At 56.8% G+C, this 24,001-nt stretch overlaps 1 pseudogene; it reads left to right on the forward strand.

Annotated features, from left to right (window-relative positions):
• The first annotated feature begins 4,961 nt into the window (after window positions 1–4,961).
• Window positions 4,962–19,397, forward strand: LOC116439043 (annotated as a pseudogene).
• The last annotated feature ends 4,604 nt before the right edge of the window (window positions 19,398–24,001 follow it).

Here is a 24,001-nt window from a genome sequence, read left to right on the forward strand (position 1 = left end):
GTGTCACTCCCAGTTGCTCCCAGTTCCTCCCAGAGTGTGCACAGCATGGGCCTGGTAGATCCCAGTTACCCCCAGTCAGGATCCATTCACACCCACTATAATCCCAGTATGATTTTAGACACTCCCAGTATGATCCCAGTCACTCCCAGTATGATGCCAGTGGCCCCCAGTGTATTCCCAGTTGCTCCCTGTCAATGCCAGCACGACCCCAGAAGCCTCCAGTATGATCTCTGTGACTCCCTGTCTTTCCCAGTATATCCCAGTCACCCTTAGCATGTTCCCAGTCACTCCCACCTCCTCCCAGTTGCTTTGAGCATGATTCCAGTTGCTCAAACCCACTCCCAGTCAATGCCAGTAAGATTCCAGTCATCCTCAGTGTGATCCAAATCTCACCCACCATGGTCTTGGTTGTTCCCAGTGTGATTCCAGTCACCCCCGTATGGTTACAGTCACTCCCAGTCTATCCCAGTTACCCTCAGCATGTCTGTAGTCATTCCCAGGCACTCCCAGTGAGGTGTTAGTATCCCAGTATGATCCCAGTCATGCCCACAATATCCCAGTTGCCTCCAGCATGCATTCAGTCATTCCAGGTTGCTTGCAGCATCATCCCAGTTTCCCTCAGTTGCTCCCTTTCAAAACCTATATGATCCCAGTAACCTCCAGCATGATCCCAGTCACATGCCAGCACTCCCAGCATGGTCCCAGTATAATCCCAATTGCTTCCAATCACTCCCAGCATGCCCCCAGTCACTCCCAGTTCCTCCCAGTTGTTCCTAGCATGATCCCAGTTGCTCCCAGCTGCTCCCAGTCACCCTCAGCATGATCCCACTCACTCCCAGTATATCCCATTTGGCCCCAACATGGTCTCAATTGCATCCCGCAGGATCCTACTCACTCCCAGTATGATCCCAGTAGGATCCCAGTCTCCCTCACTGTGATTGCAGTCTCCCCCAGCATGGGCTCAGCTGCTCCCACTATGATCCCAGTATGATCCCAGTACAAACCGGTGCCCAGTACTGCCAGTGGTGCCACTGCTGGCATCCCCCAGCCCTCTCTGCATTCCCCCTCCCGGCTCTCCAGGCTCTCGAGAGGAGCCCCAAGGGCTGCAAGTCCGCAGCCAGGGTCCCCAGCAAGGCCCAGTTTGGATCTGCAGCCCCCAATGTTCCCAGTTTCCCTCTCCTTTTCCCCGGGCTGGGTTCCCCCGCCCCCAGCGGGTGGGAGCAGCCGAGAGCCCCGCGCTGCCCATCCCGACCTGTCCCGGCTCCATCCCCGCTGCTCCCGCGGGCTGCGAGGGGCTCGGGAACGGGGCAGGAGGAGGACGAGGAGGAGGAGGGAGGGAGGAGGGGGAGGTGGGATTGGGATGGGGCGGCAGGAGGAAGAGGAGGAGGAGGAGGGAGGAAGAGGCGGAGCGGCAGCGGGAAGCTGGAAGAGAGGAGGAGAGGCGGAATCACGCGGCTCCAGCGCTCGCTGAACTCGCAGCCCCCCGGGACCATCGCCCCCCATCCCGCAGGTGCCGCTCGGGGGGACATCGGGGGTCCCCGGGAGGTGTTTTTGGGGGTGCCGGTGGCGGTGGCGGCAGAGCCCCGGCGGGGGCGGGGGGATGCGGGTCCCCCCGCGGTGGGGGTTGGGCTTCCCGGGCCGGGCCCTCCGAGCTCTGCCGGGGCCCCGTGGGGAGCGCGCGGGGCCGGCGGGGGCGGGGGGACACCGGTTTTGGGGAGCCCCGGGAGCCCCGGCTTCCGTAAGCGGGACCCCAGAGAGAGGAGAGCCCCAGGAGCCCAAAGCGGGGAGCCCGAGAGGGGGGAGCCCTGGGATTGGCGGGACCCCGGCGGGGGGGTCTGGGGGCTGCAGGGGCGGCATGGCCGGGAAAGGGGCTCCGGGGTCCCGGGGCCCGGAGGTGGCTGCTCCCAGTAGGAGCCCAGTCAGTCCCAGTATGATCCTGGTCACTTCCCCTCCCTCCCTGCATGATCCCTGTTGCTCCCAGTAGGAGCCCAGTCACTCCCTGTCATTCCCTATTGTGATACCATTTTCCCCCAGCACGGTCCCGGTTGCTCCCAGTTCCTCCAGCTTTCATCCAGTGTGTTCCCAGTTCTCCCAGCTGCCCCTAGTATAGTCCCAGTCAGTCCCAGTATGAAGGCAGTCTTTCCCAGCAGGGCCCCAGTCACTCCCACTTGTTCCCAGTTGCCTCGAGCATGGTCCCAGTTCTCCCCAGCACATTCCCAGTTGCTCTCAGTGTGGTTGCAGTCCCCACCCAAATGGTCTCAGGCACTCCCAGTATATCCCAGTCGTGCTGAACATTCTTGTGGTCATTCCCAGGCACTCCCAGTTACCTCAGCATGGTTCAGTTGCCCCCAGTACCATCCCAGTCACTCCCAGTACATCCCAGTTGTCACCAGCATGTACCATGTCACTCCCTGTTCCTCCCAGTGTGTGCGCAGTTGGCTCCCAGCATGGGCCTGGTAGCTCCCAGTAATCCCCAGTCAGGGTCCAGTCATACCCACCATTATCCCAGTATGATTGTAGACACTCCCAGTATGATCCCAGTATGATCCCAGTCACTCCCAGTATGATACCAGTGGCCCCCAGTGTGATCCCAGTTGCTCCCTGTCAATGCCAGTATGACCACAGGAGCCTCCAGTATGATACTGTGACTCCCTGTCTCTCCCAATATATCCCAGTCATCCCCAGCATGCTCCCAGTCACTCCCACCTCCTCCCAGTCGCTTTGAGCATGATTCCAGTTGCTCACAGCCACTCCCAGTCAATGCCAGTATGATTCCAGTCACCCTCAGTGTAATCCCAATCTCACCCAGCATGGACCCAGCTGCTCCCCTTGTGATCCCAGTATGATGCCAGTTGCCCCCAGAATAGTTCCAGTTGTTCCCAGTTCCTCCCAGTATGATCCCATTTGCCCCTAGGATAGTCCCAGTCCCTCTCAGCATGGTCCCAGTCACACCCAGTTGCCCTCAGTGTAGATCCAGTCACTCCCAGTGTCCCTCAGCATAGTCCGAGAGTTCGCCAGCATGGTCCCAGCTGTTCCCAGTGTAGTTCCAGTCACTCCAGTATGGTTACAGACACCCCCAGTATATCCCAGTTGCCCTCAGCATGCTCCTAGTCATTCCCAGTCACTCCCAGTGTCCACAGAAAGGTTCTAGTTACCTCAGAATTATCCCAGGCCTTCCCAGTTTCTCCCACTTACCTCCAGGGCAATCCCAGTTTCTGTCAGTGTCCCAAAGTGTGGTCCCAGTTGCTCCCAGTATGGTCCCAGTTGTCCCAGTTGTGGTCTCAGTCCCCTCAGCATGGTTCCAGTACTTTCCAGTGTATCCCAGCTGCTCCCAATGTGTCCTCGTTTTCCTCCCAACATGAGCCCAGTAGCTCCCAGTAACCCCCAGTCAGGTTCCATTCACACCCACTGTAATCCCAGTGGCTGCCAGCATGATCCCAATAGGACCCAGAGTCACTCCCAGTATGGTTTCAGTCACTTCCAGGATGATCCCAGTCACTCTCACTACAATCCCAGTCACTCCAAGTATGACCCCAGTCACTCCCAGATACTCCCAGTATTATTCCAGTCATGCCCAGAGTGACTCCCTGTCACTCCCAGGCTGGGCCTGAATGCTCCCAGTCACCTCCAGTATGGTTCCAGTCACAGCCAGAACCTTTCCAGTCAGTCCCAGTCTGATTCCAGTAGGATCTCAGTCACTCTCAGATACTGCCAGTACTACTGCAGTCACTCCCAGTATGATCCCAGTCAGTTCCAGTGGGATCCCAGTATGACCCCAGCATGGGCACAGCTGCTCCCATTATCATCCAGTGTGGTTCCAGTTGCTCCCCTTTACCCCCACTGTGGTTTCAGTCTCTCCCAGTGCATCCCAGTTGCCCCCAGCATGTTCCCAGTCATTTTCAATTGCCTTCAGTGCAGTCCCAGTTGCTGCCAGTATGATCCAGTATGATTCCAGTCTCCCCCAGCATGGGTCCAGCTGCTCCCACTGTGATCCCAGTTACCCCCAGCATGGTTCCAGTTGCTCCCTCTTCCTCCCAGTGTGATCCTGGTTGAAACCAGTTGAGTATAGTCACAGTCATTCCCCATATGATCCCAGTCCCTCCCAGCATGGTCCCAGTCATACCCAGTTCCACCCAGTGTAGACCCAGTCATTCCCACTCACTCCCAATGTCCCCCAGTGTAGCCCCATTTCTTCCCACCATGGTCCTGGTTGTTCCCAGTGTGGTTCCAGTCACCCCCAGTATGGTTACAGACCCTCCCAGTACACCCCAGTTGCCCTCAGCATGTGCATAGTCATTCCCAGTCACTCCCAGTGGCCCCAGTAAGGTTCCAGTTATCCCAGTACAAACCAGTCACTGCCAGTGGTGCCACTGCTGGCATCCCCCAGCCCTCTCTGCGTTCCCCCTTGCGGCTCTCCAGGCTCCCGAGAGGAGCCCCAAGGGCTGCAAGTCCCCAGCCAGGGTCCCCAGCAAGGCCCAGTTTGGATCTGCAGCCCCCAATGTTCCCAGTTTCCCTCTCCTTTTCCCCGGGCCGGGTTCCCCCGCCCCCAGCGGGTGGGAGCAGCCGAGAGCCCCGCGCTGCCCATCCCGACCTGTCCCGGCTCCATCCCCGCTGCTCCCGCGGGCTGCGAGGGGCTCGGGAACGGGGGACCCAGGGTGTGGCTGGTGCTGGGGGAGGAGGAGGAGGGATGGGAAAGGAGGGATGAAGAAGGAGAACGAGAAGGGATGGAAGCAGGAGAAGGAGGTGGGATTAGGGAGGAGAAGGAGGAGGGATGGAAGAGGAGGAGCGGGAGGAAGAGGAAGAGGAGGGACAAGGGAGGATCAAGAAAAGGAGAAGGAACCACAAGGTTGAGCACTCCCTGAATTTGCAGCCCCCCCCCCCCCCCACCTGTGGGAGCATCGCCCCCCATCCCGCAGGTTCCCAGGGAAGGGAAGCTTGGCCCAGATATCCTGGTGGTGTCCCTGGGTTGGGTTTTTTTTGCAGGGGGATGTTTGGAGAATGAAGAACTCCAAAGCTGAGTAGAAAAGTGGCGGGGGGGTTGGGGGACATTGGGGGGTCCCAGTGGTGGCTGCTGGCAGAGGCAGTCTGGAGGAGCAGAGCCCTGTGACTCCCAGGACCCCAAAGTGGGGAGCCCAGAGAGGGGGGAGCGCCGTGATTCACAGGACCCTCAACAGCCTGGAGAGGGGCAGGGGGGACTCCTTGGAGCCCATCACCCCCAGCATCCCTAAGTGGGGAGACGGAAGCGGGGGGAGCTTTTTGGATTCCTGGGACTCCCAGCAGCCTGGGGAGGGCGGGGACCAAGTAGAGAGGGGGACCCCCAATACAAGCATGACCCCCAGCAGCTGGGACAGGGGGAACCCTGAACACCAAAGGGGAGGGACCAGAGACAGGGAACTCCTGGGAGGCTTTTCCTGAGCAGGTTTTTATGGACACACGATGCCTGGTGTCTTCTAGAGAGGGACTTGGGCAGAGGGACCTTCAAACTCAACGTGCTCATCTCTTGTTTTCCCCCCAAACCAGGATTCCCCATTCCCAAACCTTGGCCGGATGGAGGAGGAGGCTGCGAGGAAGAGGAAGATGCCCCAGGACCCCCAGGCAGGTGAGGAAGAAGTCACTGCCCCTTTCCCCCTCTCTCCTGCTCAATCTCCCAGCCCAGCATCGCCCCTGGCTGCAGGACAACCCCGCTGCTGACGCCGTCCTGCCGGGGACGGACTGGGGGGATCTCCTTGTCCTTCCCTGTGGCATGGAGGCAAATCCCATCCTCTCCTTGTCCTTCCTCCCCAGACAAGGAGCTGAGGACAGAGCCCAAGGAGGACAAATTCCTGCAGCAGAACCTGGTGGAAGAGGCCGTTTTGAGCAGCTCCCTGGTGCAGGAATCCAACAGGGAGGAAAAACCCCAGAGATGCCACAGGAGGAGGGGCTGCAAACCCAGCCCAGGGTGCTCTGAGGAGGAAAGACCCATCCTGTGCTGGGAAGGCGGCCGGATATCGAGCCAGAGCTCAGACCTGGTGGTCCATGAGCAGCTTCACACTGACGAGAAGCCCTACAAGTGCCTGGAGTGTGGGAAGAGCTTCAGGACAAGCTCCAACCTGATCCGCCACCAAATGATCCACACTGGGGAATGGCCCTATGAGTGTGGGGAATGTGGGAAGGGCTTCAGATGCAGCTCCCACCTGATCCGCCACCAGATGATCCACACTGGGGAACGGCCCTATGAGTGTGGGGAATGTGGGATGAGCTTCAGTGAGAGAGGCACCCTTGTTATCCACCAAAGGAGCCACACCGGGGAACGGCCCTATGAGTGCCCTGAATGTGGGAAGAGCTTCAGCCAGAGCTCGACCCTGATTGTCCACCAGCGGATCCACACTGGGGAGATGCCCTATGAGTGTTCTGATTGTGGGAAGAGGTTTCCGAAGAGCTCTGGTCTCATCGTACATCAGCGGATTCACACTGGGGAGAGGCCCTTCTGCTGTCCTGAGTGTGGGAAGAGGTTTCGGAGCAGCTCCAATCTCCTCATACATCAGCGGATTCACACAGAGGAGAGGCCCTTCCGCTGCTCCGACTGTGGGAAGGGTTTCAAGCAAAAGTCCCACCTTGTCACCCACCGACGCATCCACACCGGGGAGAGACCCTACGAGTGTCCTGAGTGTGGGAAGAGCTTCTCAGACAGCTCTACCTTGACCCAACACCGACGGAGCCACCAGTAAGGGAAGCCCTGCGAGTGCCCTGAGTGTGGCAAGAGCTTCATCCTCTACTCCAACTTCATCCCCCAACAGAGGACCCACGTTTGGCAGAGCCCTGCTGACCCACATTCTCCATGATCCAGTTTGGGAAAACCCCAGGCTGGTGCTCTCCACGTCCTCCTGGATCCCTGTAAGCACCTGGGTGAACACAGGGGCTGGAACATCCATTGAGACTCTGATCGAAATCAGAAATTCATTGGGAAGAGCTGATTTGTTGAGTTTACGGCCTAAAAATTCTCACCTGCTCTGTCCAGTTGTTTCTTCTGGTGGCATCCAGCAATCCTGGATGATCTTGGAGGTCTTTTTCAACCTAAATAGTTTCCTCCTTCATCCTGTCAAGACAACCAAAATTAGGGTAGAAATAAAGAAATTCAACAAAGGTATCTAAAGTGGCACCATTTTACTGGGATTTGGGGGTGAATTTGGGGTTGGTTCAGGGGAATATTCAGGAGGATTTGGGTGTTGTGATGCCATGGGTTGAGCAGACAGGGCCATGATCTCGTAGTTATGCTGGCAGAACGTGTCCACCTGAGCCCGTCTGTTCTCCAGGAATTGTGGGTATCTATCCCAGTCCCTGGCCTGAGTCTCCCCGTTTGGGGTGTGCCCCCAAAAGTGCCCAAATCGCTGCTGAAGTGACTGAGCTGCTCCTGCCTGGGGATGTTCCTGTCCACCAAGCTCTCCTGGTCAGTGCCATGGGGGGCCGGGAGGGGGTTTAGGGGTGCCTGGGGGGATTGTGAGGAGCTTCTGGTCACTCTTGAGGGCATTTGTGGTGCTGGGAGTGGGCTTTTGAGGTGGTCTGTGAGGGAGTTTTGAGGGTCTTGGCTGGGCTGTGTGTTTGGAGAGAATTTGGATGGTTCTTGGGGTCATTTATGTTGCAGGGAGTTGTTGGGGGGGGTTCCTGGCCAGGAGCTGTGGGGTGGTTTGAGTGGTCTGGGAGTGGCTGTGGGGCTGAGAAAGGGTTTTGGAGCACTTGACCCCAGAACCCCAAAGCTGCCACCAGACCCCACCCCCAAGATGCTGCTGTGGGTTGTCGGCTCCACGTTGGGGTTCATCCTCCTGGCGCTGCAGGAGAAGGTGAGGGGGGGTCCCCAGGGGCCGTGTGTGTCCCCCAGAGCGTGTGACCCCCCCCATCCCGGTGTCACCCCCTTTTCCCTCCCCACAGGGCTCCTGCCCCAGCCCCTGCTGCCCCAGGAGGGAATTTGGGGAGGGGGCAGAGGGGGTGCGCAGCCCCCGCCGGGGGATGAACCCGGCCCAGCGCCCTTCGGTCAGCACCGAGCTGGGCTTGGGGCCGCAGGAGGAAGAGGCTGATGGGAAGCAGATCCTGCAGGGGGGACAGGGCTTGGGCTCAGGGCAAGGTCCTGCCCTGCACACCTGGCTCAGGTGTGAGCCTGCCCCGGGAAGGGAGCGGGACTTTCCCATCCCCAGGGATCAGGGCTGGGAGCAGCACTGGGAGCACGGACATGGAAATACTGGGAGCCACTGGGACCGCACTGGGGGCTGAATTATCCCCCCCCAGCACCTTTCCAGGCCGCCCTGCGACCTGAGAAATGCTCACTCGGCCTTGGCCAAGAGCCCCCGGGCTCAGCTGCTCTGAGCTCATCAGAAACTGTCTGCTCCCAGTTGCTGCTGCTGTCCAACGAGCTCCTGGTTTCTTTAGGAGCCGCCTTGGGAACTGTTTTTCCTCCCTCAATGGCACAACATCCCTGTTCTCACACTTTCAGGGAAAGCTGCTGATGCGAGGTGCGGCCAGGATGAAACATTGCTGTGACTAAAGCCCCTCTCTCAGGGCCCTGTAAACAGCGACCCAAAAGGAGCTCCTTGTAGCTCTCCTGGGCCAGCACCCTCCCTCTGAGTGGGGCTCTCTGAGCCGGGAACTCTCCCGTTTGCTGCGCTCGGGGCATCCCTGAACAACGAGGGACCCTGGGCTGATCCCCCCACTCCTCAAGGCTCAACCTTTCGCCCACTGGGGAGATGCAGAAGCATCCTCAGGGAGCATTTCCCTGCCCTCCAGGGGAGTTTCCCACAGGGCCCTGGCACTGACTCTTTCTGTCTGTGTGCGCACACGTGTGCCTGTGCTCTGGCAAACATGGCAGAAATGCTGCTCTCTGAGGGGTTTCAGTGCCTGGGATATCTGAGTCAGTCAGGCCTGTAAGCAAGGTTAAGTCCCAAGGAGTAAGCTCAGTTAAATGCTGCTAAGTGTTGTCTTTTGCTAAGTTAAGTTTAATGTCACTCATAAGCAAAGTTAAATACTGTTAAGTATTATTCCTCTGTTAAATTGGGAAGTCACAGGTTGTGAGTTCGGTGAAATACTGTTAAGTGCTGTTCTTTTGCTAAATGGGGAAGTTTAAGGTGTCAGTTAAGGTTAAGGCGGAAGTTAAGTCCTGTTCAGTCTGAGCTCTGTGAAGCTTTTAGGCCACATTCCTTTGATCCTTGCCCTCAGTGTCCTTTTGTCACACGAACCTAAATACACACACACATAGGGACAGTTCTCAGCTCAGTTCTGGTTTGATTGCCCGGATTTTGTTTGGTTTTGTGGTTGATTTGTTTCCTTGGTGTGCCTGAACTGTGCAGGCAGGAGTAGAGTGATTCTTGCCAAGGAACTTTGCGGTGCTGTTGCTTAATATTAAATCTGGTTTTTGCTGCTCCCTTGCCGGGGATTTTTGAAGCGCTCTCAGCCTCTCATTTGCACAGGGTGGAGGAGCCCTGGCCCAGGCTCTTGCCCTAGGGACACGGGGATGATGCCAGGGGGTCCCTGTCCCCCTGTGCCATCCCCACGGCCCCAGACCCCGTCCCTGTGTCAGGCTCTGGGGGTCGATCTTGTGGAACATCCTCTGGGGGAGGCTGTGGCAGCAGGGGCAGGGGGAAACCTGGGGGGACAGGGGACACCTCTGTGCACAAGCAGCATTGGACTTCTCTGGGGGAACTGAGGGGGGGCCGTGGCAGAGTGACCTCCCCAGTGACCTCACACAGCCCCCTGTGATGTCACACAGCCCCCCTGATGTCACACAGCCCCCCTGATGTCATACAGCCGCTGGGATGTCACAGCCTGCTCTGTGATGTCATAGCCCACTGTGTAATGTCACACAGGCATTGGTGATGTCTTACAGCTCCCTTGTGCTGTCACACAGCCCTCTGTGATGTCACAGAGCCCCCTGTGATGTCACAGCCATATCTGCAATGTCACAGCCCACTCTGATGTCATATAGCCACCCTGTGAATTCACAGGTGTTCTATGATGTCACAGCACCCATCTGTGATGTCAGTCTGTCCTCTCTGTGATATCACACAGCTGCTCTGTAATGTCATAGCTGACTCTATGATGTCAAACAGCCGCCCTGTGATGTCATAGCCTATTCTGGGATGTCACAGCCCTCTCTGTGATGTCACACCACCACTCTGTGATGTAACAGCCTGCTCTGTGATGTCACAATTGCTCTGTGATGTCATAGTCTGCTCTATGATGTCTGACTGGTGCATACAGGTAAAACCTTATAAAATGAAGGCCCTGTTGCCTTCGTAAAATCATGGCTCAGGCCTGTTACTTCTGCTAGAGAAGGACCATGGGAAAGAAGCATAGCTGAAGTAGAGGTAGAAAAACATGCTGTGTGATTATCGTGTGTTCACCCAGTGGTGTGTGGTGGTTGGTTGAACCAAGTTTGTTGTGCTTTAAAACTATGTAAACAGCTTAGAAACTGTATAAAAGGGGCTACATAGTATTAAAGATAAGCTTTTACCCAGAGCAGTTGGAGTGTCTGTGTGTCTCATGACCACCTCAACAGTGACATATGACCTCTGCCCTGTGATGCCAGAGCCCATTCTGTCATGTCACACAACTGCCCTGTGATGTCACAGCCCTGCTCTATGATGTGACAGCCACTCCCCTGTGATGTCACAACCCATTCTGTTATGTCACAGCCTGTTCTGGGATGGCTCTGCCCTCTCTATGATGTCACACCAGTGCCCTGTGATGTCACAGCCAATCTGTGGTATCACAGCCCACTCTATCATGTCCCATCACCATCCTGTGATGTCACAGTCATCTCTGTGATGTCATACAGTCCCCTCTATGATGTCATAGCTGGGAACAACTCATTCTGTGATGTCACACAACCCATTTCTGACATCACAGCTGCTCTGTGGTTCTGTGACACAGGCACAGAGGTGTTACCAAAACTTCAGTGAAACAAAACCTCCTCAGCACCAGCGCAGCATGAAGCAGCAGCATTCTTTATTGGGCCGGATGCACGAGGGGAGAGCCCCTCCCAAAGTCGTGTGTGCTGAGTTCAGGAATGTTCCTGTCTGCAGACTGTGTTTCACAGACACATTCCCAGATTGTCCCACAATAAACACACACACGATAATCATTTCCCCAAAATCACTGCATATTTCCCCCACCCCTTTGCACATCCGTTCTTCTGCCCTGGGGGTCTCTTTGGGGGTCCCTGGTGGTCGCTGACCCCAAAGCCAGCCCTGACTGTCCGGTGAACTGGTGAAAGTTGGCACACCTGGGCTGGTTGCTGCCTACAGAATCAGCGTTGTGCAGTTCCATGGCAAGTGGCTTTTGGAGAATAAGCATTGTATAAACCCACCAGGTGCCAACCATTTTTCATCTGGCAAATTTCCCCCCCTTGGAGGGTTGTGAAGCTTCTCCTCCCTTCAAGCCTTCGTAAGCCTCACTCTGCTCCTTTACTCACATCCCACAAGTTCCTCAGTTGCTTTCACAACCATGTTCTTTACACAGCTTAAAGAGAGTGTCATAAGCACAAGTATTGCTGTGATCCCAGTTAGACTTTGCAAAAGTGAGGCCAACCATCAGTCAGAGAAAATCCTTTAAATATTTTATCCAACCAGTTACTTTCTATCTCTTCCCTTAATTCCCTGCTGGATGCAGCAACCGATTTTATCCTCTCTACCTGATCATCCAATCCAGCATCCCATTTGGAATGTGCACACAAGAAGTGCTGTTGTTTCAGTTCAAGAATCCACACGCTCCCTGTCCCTGTAACTGGAATAGGGCTAAAGCCAATCTGCTCTGTAAGGGCATTTTAGCTGGGGCTGGCAATTGTTCCTTTATTTCAGCAAACCCCAAAGGAGCTGCATTCACTAAAGTTTCCATTTGCAGAGCCCAGTGGTGTGTGGCTGGTCTGTTCCTAAAGGCAGATCTTTGCGGAGCAGAGATGGATTCTAAAATCCATCCTGCTGTAGTTCCCACACTGGGATGTTTCCAAGTTTCATCCCCTTTAACCTTTCCCCACAGTTGGGTTCCCAGTGGTGACTCCTTGCATGAGGGACGGAACGTTAATACCCCCAGTGTCCATGGTGCTCCTGATGCTCCCAGGGGCAAACGTGTGCTCCAAATTCCATCACTTCCCACCCATCCTGTGCCTCCTAAGGATCTGACCGTGTCCTGCTGACAATCTGTGTCTCTCCAACTCTCGTTGTTTGTTGGGTGATCCCAGGTGTCACTGAGAAAGGCAGAATCATTTCTACAAACACAGCCCAGCCTTAGAGCCTGGGCCACAGCCAGGAGCCGCTGTACCTCAGGATTCCAAACAGCTCAAGTGTCTCAAGCCCAGCATGTTCCCAGTCACCACCAGTATGGTTACAGGCACTCCTAATACACCTCATTTGCCCTCAGCATGCACCCTATCATTCCCAGTTCCTCCCAGTGTGTCCCCAGTGGGCTTCCAGCATGGGCCTGGCAGCTCCCAGTAACCCCTACACAGGGTCTATTCACAGCCAGGATGATCCCAGTGTGATTGTAGCCACTCCCAGTATGATCCCTGTGACTCCCTGTCTCTCCCAATATCCCAACTTCCCCCAGCATGCTCCCAGTCAGTACTACCTCCTCCCAGTTGTTTTCAGCATGATTCCAGTAGCTCACACCCACTCCCAGTCAATCCCAGTATGATTTCAGTCACACTCAGTGTGATCCCAGTCGTCCTCAGCATGGTCCCAGTTGTTCCCAGTGTTGTTCCAGTCACCCCCAGTACGGTTACAGATTCTCTCAGTATATTCCAGTCACCCTCAGCATGTCCGTAGTCATTCCCAGACACTCCCAGAGGCCCCAGTGAGGTGTTAGTTATCCCATTATGATCCCAGTCATGCCCACAATATCCCAGTTGCCTCCAGCACACATTTGGTCATTCCAGGCTACTCCCAGTTGCTTGCAGCATCATCCCAGTTTCTCTCAGTTGCTCCCTTTCAACACCAATATGATCCCAGTAACCTCCAGTACGATCCCAGTCACATGCCAGCACTCCCAGTATGGTCGCAGTTGCCTCCAGCTAGATCAACCCAGTCAGTCCCAGTAGGATGCCATTTGCTCCCAGCATGCTCCCAGTTTCTCCCAGTCACTCCCAGTATGGGGGATGATATGCATGGTGTGCTCCCAGTCATTCTCAGATACTCCCAGTATTAGTCCAGTCACTCCCAATATGATCCAAATGTGACCCCAGTGTGCTCCCAGTCACTGCCAGTATGAACCAGTTGCACCCCACAAGGTTCCAGTTGCTCTCTTTCACCCGTGCTTTAGTTCCAGTCACTCCCAGTCTCTCCCAGTGTACCCCAGTTCCTTCCAGCATATTCCCAGTCACTCCCAGTTCCTTCCAGCATGATCCCATTTGGTCACAACCACCCCCAGTCAGCCTCAGCATAGTCGCACTCACTGCCACTATGATCTCAGTCACCTCCAGCATGATCCCAGTTACCACAGTTCATCGCAGTATAAGCCCAGTTGCTTCCAATCACCCCCAGCATGCACCCAGTTCCTCCCAGTTGTTCCTAGCATGATCCCAGTTGCTCCCAGCTGCTCCCAGTCACCCTCAGCATGATCCCACTCACTCCCAGTATATCCCATTTGGCCCCAACATGGTCTCAATTGCATCCCGCAGGATCCTACTCACTCCCAGTATGATCCCAGTAGGATCCCAGTCTCCCTCACTGTGATTGCAGTCTCCCCCAGCATGGGCTCAGCTGCTCCCACTATGATCCCAGTATGATCCCAGTACAAACCGGTGCCCAGTACTGCCAGTGGTGCCACTGCTGGCATCCCCCAGCCCTCTCTGCATTCCCCCTCCCGGCTCTCCAGGCTCTGGAGAGGAGCCCCAAGGGCTGCAAGTCCGCAGCCAGGGTCCCCAGCAAGGCCCAGTTTGGATCTGCAGCCCCCAATGTTCCCAGTTTCCCTCTCCTTTTCCCCGGGCTGGGTTCCCCCGCCCCCAGCGGGTGGGAGCAGCCGAGAGCCCCGCGCTGCCCATCCCGACCTGTCCCGGCTCCATCCCCGCTGCTCCCGCGGGCTGCGAGGGGCTCGGGAACGGGGCAGGAGGAGGACGAGGAGGAGGGAGGGAGGAGGGGGAGGTGGGATTGGGACTGGGACGGGGCGGCAGGAGGAAGAGGAGGAGGAGGAGGGAGGAAGAGGCGGAGCGGCAGCGGGAAGCTGGAAGAGAGGAGGAGAGGCGGAATCACGCGGCTCCAGCGCTCGCTGAACTCGCAGCCCCCCGGGACCATCGCCCCCCATCCCGGAGGTGCCGCTCGGGGGGACATCGGGGGTCCCCGGGAGGTGTTTTTGGGGGTGCCGGTGGCGGTGGCGGCAGAGCCCCGGCGGGGGCGGGGGGATGCGGGTCCCCCCGCGGTGGGGGTTGGGCTTCCCGGGCCGGGCCCTCCGAGCTCTGCCGGGGCCCCGTGGGGAGCGCGCGGGGCCGGCGGGGGCGGGGGGACACCGGTTTTGGGGAGCCCCGGGAGCCCCGGCTTCCGTAAGCGGGACCCCAGAGAGAGGAGAGCCCCAGGAGCCCAAAGCGGGGAGCCCGAGAGGGGGGAGCCCTGGGATTGGCGGGACCCCGGCGGGGGGGTCTGGGGGCTGCAGGGGCGGCATGGCCGGGAAAGGGGCTCCGGGGTCCCGGGGCCCGGAGGTGGCTGCTCCCAGTAGGAGCCCAGTCAGTCCCAGTATGATCCTGGTCACTTCCCCTCCCTCCCTGCATGATCCCTGTTGCTCCCAGTAGGAGCCCAGTCACTCCCTGTCATTCCCTATTGTGATACCATTTTCCCACTTGCTCCCAGTTCCTCCAGCTTTCGTCCAGTGTGCCAGTTCTCCCAGCTGCCCCTAATATAGACCCAGTCACTCCCAGTATGATGCCAGTCTTTCCCAACAGGGCCCCAGTCACACTTGCCCGCAGTTGCCTCAAGCTTGGTCCCAGTTTCCCCCAGCACATTCCCAGTTGCTCCCAGTGTGGTTGCAGTCCCCACCCGCATGGTCTCAGGCACTCCCAGTATATCCCAGTTGTTCTGAACATTCTTGTGGTCATTCCCCAGCACTCCCAGTTACCTCAGCATGGTTCAGTTGCCCCCACTATTATCCCAGTCACTCCAAGTACATCCCAGTTGTCACCACCATGTGGCCTGTCATTCCCAGCTGTTCCCAGTGTGTCCCCATCTCAGGATGGGCCAGTAACCCCCAGTCATGGTACAGTCACGCCCACTATAATCCCAGTATGATCCCAGTCACTCCCAGTATGATGCCAGTGGCCCCCAATGTGATCACAATCCCTCCCTGTCAATGTCAGCATGACCCCAGGAGCCTCCAGTACGATCCCTGTGACTCCCTGTCTCTCCCAGTATATCCCAGTCACTCCCACCTCCTCCCAGGTGCTTTCAGCATGATTCCAGTTGCTTACAGCCATTCCCAGTCAATCCCAGTATGATTCCAGTCACCCTTAGTGTGATCCCAGTCTCACCCAGCATGGGCCCAGCTGCTCCCACTGTGATGGCAGTATGATTCCATTTGCTGACGGCATAGTTCCAGTTGTTCCCAGTTCCTCCCAGTATGATCCCAGTTTCCCCTGGAATAGTCCCAGGCACCCAGTGTAGATCCAGTCACTCCCAGTTGCCCCCAGCATGATCCCAGTTGTCCCCAGCATGGGCCCAGCTGTTCCCAGTGTGATTCCAGTTCCCCCAGTATGGTTACAGACACTCCCAGTTATCCCAGTTACCCTCAGCATGCTCCTAGTCATTCCCAGGCACACCCAGAGACCTCAGTAAGGTTCTAGTTACCTCAGAATGGTCCCAGTCTTTCCTAGTTTCTCCCAGTTACCTCCAGGATGATCCCAGTTTCAGTCAGTTGCCCAAAGTGTGGTCCCAGTTGCCCCCAGCATGTTCCCAGTCACTCCCACTTGCCCTGAGTTTCTTCCAGTCTGATCCATTTCTCACAGCCATTCCCAGTCACCCTCAGTGCAGTCCCAGTTAATCCAAGTACGATCCAGTATGATCCCAGTGCAGTTGTTCCTAGTATAGTCACAGTCACTCCCCATATGATCACAGTCCTTCACAGCATGGTCCAGGTCATGGCCAGTTGCCTCCAGTTCAGACCCAGTTACTCCCACTCGTTCCCAGTTACCCTCAGCATGGCCCCATTTTTCCCCAGCATGGTCCTGGTTGTTCCCAGTGTGGTTCCAGTCACACCAGTATGGTTTACAGACACTCCCAGTATATCCTGGTGTCCCTAAGCAGGCTCATAATCATTCCCAGTCACTCCCAGTTGCCCCAGTAAGGTTCCAGTTATCCCAGTACAAACCAGTCACTGCCAGTGGTGCCACTGCTGGCATCCCCCAGCCCTCTCTGCGTTCCCCCTCCCGGCTCTCCAGGCTCTCGAGAGGAGCCCCAAGGGCTGCAAGTCCCCAGCCAGGGTCCCCAGCAAGGCCCAGTTTGGATCTGCAGCCCCCAATGTTCCCAGTTTCCCTCTCCTTTTCCCCGGGCCGGGTTCCCCCACCCCCAGCAGGTGGGAGCAGCTGAGAGCCCTGCGCTGCCCATCCCGACCTGTCCCGGCTCCATCCCCGCTGCTCCCGCGGGCTGCGAGGGGCTCGGGAACGGGGCAGGAGGAGGACGAGGAGGAGGGAGGGATGGGAGAGGAAGAGTGGGAGGAAGAGGAGGGACAAAGGATCAAGAAAGGAGAAGGAACCACGAGGTTGAGCACTCCCTGAATTTGCAGCCCCCCTCACCCATGGGATCATCAACCCCATCCTGCAGGTTCCCGGGGAAGGGGAGCTTGGCCCAGATATCCTGGTGGTGTCCCTGGGTTGGGTTTTTTTTGCAGGGGGATGTTTGGAGAATGAAGAACTCCAAAGCTGAGTGGAAAAGTGGGGGGGGGGTTGGGGGGACGTTGGGGGTCCCAGTGGTGGCTGCTGGCAGAGGCAGTCTGGAGGAGCAGAGCCCTGTGACCCCCAGGACCCCAAAGTGGGGAGCCCAGAGAGGGGGGAGCGCCGCGATTCACAGGACCCTCAACAGCCTGGAGAGGGGCAGGGGGGACTCCTTGGAGCCCATCACCCCCAGTATTCCTAAGTGGGGAGACGGAAGCGGGGGGAGCTTTTTGGATTCCTGGGACTCCCAGCAGCCTGGGGAGGGCGGGGACCACGTAGAGAGGGGGACCCCCAATACAAGCGTGACCCCCAGTAGCTGGGTGTCTTGGGGTGACCTTATGATGTGTATCCCATATCACTGCCTATGCCCAGAAATTAAATCCTGTGCCTTTCTATGCCTCTAAACTGAGCCTGAGAGGGGGAAGGAAAAAAAACTCAGCAAAACTTTTTCAAAGCAGCTTGTTCAAGGTCACACACAGATAGCAATTGGTTTCCCAGCTGTGGCAGGCGAGGGAGGAGGCACCCGGCTTGCTGCTCCTAGGACAGTTTTTTGGCCAGTGGTTCAGCTGCTTTGTTCTCCGGAGAGAGACTGAGAGTTGAATTTTTCCTTCCCTAGAATTTCGGATTTTCTCCCTTTTCTACTGGACTGCTTGATTGCTTTAACATCAGAGCACATCAGGAGGACTTTCCACCAGGCACAAAGGGCCTGGCCCTGGGCCAAGCCCCAGCTCCGAGGAGACCAAAGGGAGGACTCTAACACTTTCCCAGGTTTTCTCTCCACAGTGAGAGATTTTATTATTTAGCATTATTTTCCTTTCCTGTGTGTTTGTTAAATAAATAGTTTTACTTCCTTCACTCTCCTTTGAGGAAAATTTATTTTTCCTGAACCTGGTGGGGGAGGGGTGGTTGTGCCTTCTCTCAGAGGATATATTTCTAAATTTGGCCAAACCGGAACACTGGGACAGGGGGGAACCCCCAAACACCAGAGGGGAGGGACCTGAGAAGGGGAACTCCTGGGAGGCTTTTTCAGGGCTGAATCTTGGTGTTTGGGAGGTTTTTATGGACACACGATGCCTGGTGACTTCTAGAGATGAACTTGGACTGAGGGATCTTCAAACTCATCCCTTGTTTTCCCCCCAGACCAGGACTTCCCATTCCCAAATCTTGGCCGGATGGAGGAGGAGGCTGTGAGGAAGAGGAGGATGCCCCGGGACACCTAGGCAGGTGAGGAGGAAGTCACGGCCCCTTTTCCCTCTCTCCTGCTCCATCTCCCAGCCCAGCATCGCCCCGGCTGCAGGACAACCCCGCTGCTGACGCCGTCCTGCCGGGGACGGACTGGGGGGATCTCCTTGCCCTTCCCTGTGGCACGGAGGCAAATCCCATCCTCTCCTTGTCCTTCCTCCCCCAGACAAGGAGCTGAGGACAGAGCCCAGGGAGGACAAATCCCTGCAGCAGAACCTGGTGGAAGAGGCCATTTTGAGCGGCTCCATGGCGCAGGAATCCAGTGGGGAGGAAAATGCCCCAGAGATGCCGCAGGAGGAGGGGCTGCAAACGCAGCCCAGGGTGCTCTGAGGAGGAAAGACCCATTCTGTGCTGGGAAAGCGGCTGGAGATCGAGCCAGAGCTCAGACCTGGTGGTCCATGAGCAGCTTCACACTGACGAGAAGCCCTACAAGTGCCTGGAGTGTGGGAAGAGCTTCAGGACAAGCTCCAACCTGATCCACCACCAAATGATCCACACTGGGAAATGGCCCTCTGAGTGTGGGGAATATGGGAAGGGCTTCAGAGAGCGCTCCAGCTCTCCAGCTCCAGCCTGATCGTCCACCAAAGGAGCCACACGGGAGGGAGGCCCTATGAGTGTTCCTGAGTGTGGGAAGAGGTTTCAGACCAGCTCCAGTCTCCTCCTGCACCAGCGGATTCACCCAGAGGAGAGGCCCTTCTGCTGCCCCGACTGCAGGAAGGGCTTCAAGCAAAACTCCCACCTCGTCAGGCACCGGCGCATCCACACCGGGGAGAGGCCCTACGAGTGTCCCCAGTGTGGGAAGAGCTTCTCCAGGAGCTCTCACTTGAGCAGACACCAATGGAGGCACCGGTAAGGGAAGCCCTGCGAGTGCCCCGAGTGCAGGAAGAGCTTCATCCTCTACTCCAACTTCATCCCCCAGCAGAGGACCCACGTTTGGCAGAGCCCTGCTGACCCACATTCTCCATGATCCAGTTTGGGAAAACCCCAGGCTGGTGCTCTCCAGGTGCCCTCCAGGTGCCCTCCTGGATCCCCGTAGGCACCTGGGTGAACACAGGGGCTGGAACATCCATTGGGACTCTGATCGAAATCAGAAATTCATTGGGAAGAGCTGATTTGTTGACTTTACGGCCCAAAAATTCTCACCTGCTCTGTCCAGTTGTTTCTTCTGGTGGCATCCAGCAATCCTGGATGATCTTGGAGGTCTTTTTCAACCTAAATAGTTTCCTCCTTCATCCTGTCAAAACAACCAAAATTGGGGTAGAAATAAAGAAATTCAACAAAGGTATCTAAAGTGGCATCATTTTACTGGGATTTGGGGGTGAATTTGGGGTTGGTTCAGGGGAATATTCAGGAGGATTTGGGTGTTGTGAGGCCATGGGCTGGGCAGACAGGGCCACGAACTCATGGTTGTGCTGGCAGAACGTGTCCACCTGAGCCCGTCTGTTCTCCAGGAATTGTGGGTATCTATCCCAGTCCCTGGCCTGAGTCTCCCCGTTTGGGGTGTGCCCCCCAAAGCACCCAAATTGCTGCTGAAGTGCCCGAGCTGCTCCTGCCTGGGGATGTTCCTATCCACCAAGCTCTCCTGGTCAGTGCCATGGGGGGGCCGGGGGGGGGGTTTCGGGGTGCCTGGGGGGATTGTGAGGAGCTTCTGGTCACTCTTGAGGGCATTTGTGGTGCTGGGAGTGGGCTTTTGAGGTGGTCTGTGAGGGAGTTTTGAGGGTCTTGGCTGGGCTGTGTGTTTGGAGAGAATTTGGGTGGTTCTTGGGGTCATTTATGTTGCAGGGAGTTGTTGGGGGGGGTTCCTGGCCAGGAGCTGAGGGGTGGTTTGAGTGGTCTGGGAGTAGCTGTGGGGCTGGGAAAGGGTTTTGGAGCACTTGACCCCAGAACCCCAAAGCTGCCACCAGACCCCACCCCCAAGAGGCTGCTGGGGTTTGGGGGCTCCATGTTGGGGTTCATCCTCCTGGCGCTGCAGAAGGTGAGGGGGGGTCCCCAGGGGCCGTGTGTGTACCCCCAGAGCATGTGTGACCCCCCCCCATCCCGGTGTCACCCCCTTTTCCCTCCCCACAGGGCTCCTGCCCCAGCCCCTGCTGCCCCGGGAGGGAATTTGGGGAGGGGGCAGAGGGGGTGCGCAGCCCCCGCCGGGGGATGACCCCAGCCCAGCGCCCTTCAGTCAGCACCGAGCTGGGCTTGGGGCCACAGGAGGAAGAGGCCGATGGGAAGCAGATCCTGCAGGGGGGACAGGGCTTGGGCTCAGGGCAAGGTCCTGCCCTGCACACCTGGCTCAGGTGTGAGCCTGCCCCGGGAAGGGAGCGGGACATTCCCATCCCCAGGGATCAGGGCTGGGAGCAGCGCTGCGACCACAGACATGGAAATACTGGGAGCAACTGGGACCGCACTGGGGGCTGAATTATCCCCCCCAGCACCTTTCCAGGCCGCCCTGCGACCTGAGAAATGCTCACTCGGCCTCGGCCTTGGCCAAGAGCCCCCGGGCTCAGCTGCTCTGAGCTCAGGCGCTGCCGGCTCCCGCAGCCCGCCCAGGGCCGCCCTGCCCGTGCCGGGGCTGTGCTGGAATTCTCTGCTGCTGCTGGGCCACTCGGGGGGTCTGGCCCAGCAGGAAAGGTGACCCTGAGCCAGGAGCTTTCCTTGGCCGCAGCAAAGCCTCGGCACGAAAAGACCTTGCCAGCGCTGTGCCCTGGGCCGGGAGGGATTGTGCCACCAGAGCTGTCCCTCCATTTCTTCTGCCAGGCAGCTCTAGGACATGGAAAGTGGAGAAGCCAGAGCTGACTCTCAGCTTTCCGCAGTCCTCCAGGAGAATCCCGTGTGGGAAGCACCCTGGTGTTGTAAACATATATTGTAATCTTGGCTTCTCGCAAGTATTAAAGTAGATATTATATGTTAGAAATGCTTTTTGCTGTGTGGATGTAGTTTTCTTTCTTTTTAGCAAGAATGTTAGCAAGTGTGAGCAAGTAAGATAACCTCCAAGTGAACATGGGATGAGGCCCAGGAAGCTGCTAATCAACACTTTGTCCAGAGAACAAAAGGGCCCATAGGCTACTCTGCCTGGAGAACCGGGGCCCAGGGAGGGCCAGAGCCGTTATCACCACTCTGCCTGGGCAGCAAAGAGGCCCAGAGCTGCAATCATCCCTGACTGTGTGGGGAATTAAGAGATCCACCCTACTATCAACTCTCACCTAGCGAGTCCAACCCCAAGAACCAAAAGAAATAAAACCGCAAGGCAGAAGAATATGCATGCTCTAAAAAGGTGGAACCAAGGAGTGGCCATGCAGAACAGCTCCTGGAAACGTTTGAATACGCATAGAGAACAGACAGTAAAAATGGCATAAAAAGGACGAACCTCGAGCATCAGGTGTGCTCCTGGCAGAGCACCAAGGCACCCGGCCGTTACTTCTTTGCTTTATTTTATGTGTCTCTTATTGTCTTTATATTAAACCCTTTAAATTCTCACAGGAGAGTGAACCTCATTTTTCACCCTGGGAACAGGGTTTCTGTGCCAGGGCAGGGGAATTCAGAGCCCTTTCCTCCCCCGTGGGCCGAGGCTCTGGCCCTGGCCCTTTGCAATGGCCCTGCAGCTACCAGAGGGGCCTTTTTGGCTCAGCTGAGAGCAGTCCTGCTGCAAGGCTGTCCTCGAGCTGCTTGGGCTGCACATGTGCCCAGGGAATGCTCATTGCTTGCAGTCTCAGGCGCTGTGGGTGTGCAGGTGTAACTACTGCAGGAGGGAACAGCTCTGCTGGGGGGAGTTCTCTTTTTCTTGGTGTGTTTTTTATGTTGAATGAACGTTCCCTGCCAGCTCTGGGCAGAGCTCTGTACCTGTATGTGCCACTTGTCTGTGGCATTGTGGCTCAGGAGGTGGCCAAGGGGAGGTTGGCCGAGCTGTGGGCAGAGGAATGGCCATCAGGCCAGGCTGGGGGGTCAGCGGCCGGTCAGTTGCGTTGCGTGGCCGCGGCTCTGGAGGCTTGTGTGGGAGCGTGTGCAGGGATGGAAGGCTGGGGCTGCCGCCGCTGTGTCCCAGAGCCGGGAAGGCCGGGGCTGGCCCGGCCCCGGCCCGGCCCCGCCAGCTCTGCCAGCTGCCGGCGGGGACACAAAGGGCAGCTCCGAGCTGCGGCCGCTGCGCTGCGGCCGCACAAACGCAGCGCCCGCAGAGCTCCAGGGCAAGGTGCTGGCCCTGGCTTGGGGCTGGGCCGGGGCCAGCAGCAGAAAATCAACTTGCAGCTTGGGCCCCGCAGCAGGGAGGAGCAGCAATTGCTGGCTGAGAGAGACTCTTGCCAAGGGCCTGCGGGGCCGGGCCCCAGGGAACGGCTTCCCGCTGCCCGAGGGCTGGCTGAGATGGGATGTGGGGCAGCAATGGTTCCCTGGCAGGGCGCTCAGGGCCTGGCACAGGCTGGCCCCAGAAGCTGCGGCTGCCCCTGGATCCCTGCAAGTGTCCCAGGCCGGCTCGGCCATTGGGGCTTCCTGCCCAGGAGGGCTGGGCTGGGCTGGGGCTGCTGAGGGCGGGATGGGCTCTGGCTGAGCCAGCTGAAGGCTGGGCATGATGAGGCCGGGGGGACCCCATTGCTGAGTGGGTTCTGGGATATCCCCCATTCCTGAAGGGATGTCAGGGTATGTCCCATTCCTGAGGCAGTTTTGAGGTCCCCCCAATGCTTCGGGAGGGGTTCTGAGAGGGGGGATCTGGTACTTGGAAGGGGGACCTATTGGCAGGGAGGCGGGGAGCCCACTTTGGGAAGGATGCTGCTGTTTCTGGCAATGTTGAGAGGTTCTGAATGGTCTGTGGGGCCCTGGCTCTCATTTTGGGTCTTGAGGTGAGCCCATGGGCACAGCAAGGCCTGAGGAGAGGTTCCACCTCCCATTTGGGATGGAGGGATTGAGCGGTTGCCTCCAATAAACTCAATCCCAGCCCCAATATCTGGATGGCAGCCCCAAATGGCTCGATCCTTCAGCCCCAAGCCCCGTGTGTGGGGAGTCAGGAACCACAGAAGGGGAATTGGTGTCCAGGAGGGATGGGATGGGGTGGGATGGGGATGGCATTGTGGGGGTGGGATGAAGTTTGTGAGGGATGGGGTGGTTTGGGCACTTGGAGTGGGGCACTCCAGGGAGGGAGAGCAGGAGCTGCTTTTGGGGATGCTTCTGCTGCTTTTTGACAATTCTGGGGCCTCTAAGTGGCTTCTGGGAGGTTGCAGTGAATTTGGGGAAGGTGCCATAAACCCGCCACAATTTGGGGGGGTGGAGGTGAAGTCCTCACATTTTGGGAGGGTGAAGGGACCCCAGTTGGGAGGGGATCCTGCTGCTTTGCACCCCTTCAATGGGATGTGAAGTGGCTTGCAAGGGAAGGAAGGAAGGAAGAAAGAAGGTAAGAAAGAAATAAAATAAAAAGACAGCAACAAAAAAGGAAAAAGAATAGAAAAAAGAAGAGGTAAAAGAAAAGAAGAAAAGCCAAAGAGCAGAATAGGAGAAAGAAAGAAAGAAAGAAAGAAAGAAAGAAAGAAAGAAAGAAAGAAAGAAAGAAAGAAAGATGAAAGAAAGAAAATGAAAGATGAAAGAAAGAAAATGAAGAGAGAAAGCAGCAATAAAAGGAAAGAGAAAAGAAAAAAGAAAAGGAAAAAATAAGAAAAGGGGAGAAGTTAAATAGAAGGAATGAAGGAAGGACGGAAGGCAGGCTAAATGATGTGAAACCAACAGGAAAATAGAAAAAAGAAAGAGAAAGAGAAAGAGAAAGAAAGAAAGAAAGAAAGAACAAAAGAGAGAAAGAAAGAAGAAGAAACAGAAAAAAATAAAGAAACAAAAAAGGTAAAAATATGAAAGAAAGAAGAAGAAAGGAAGAGAGAAAGCAAGAGAGAGAGAAAAAAACAAGAAAGAAAGAGAAAGAAAAAAGGC

This window comes from Corvus moneduloides, unplaced genomic scaffold (genome assembly GCF_009650955.1).
Source record: "Corvus moneduloides isolate bCorMon1 unplaced genomic scaffold, bCorMon1.pri scaffold_89_arrow_ctg1, whole genome shotgun sequence".
NCBI lineage: Eukaryota > Metazoa > Chordata > Aves > Passeriformes > Corvidae > Corvus > Corvus moneduloides.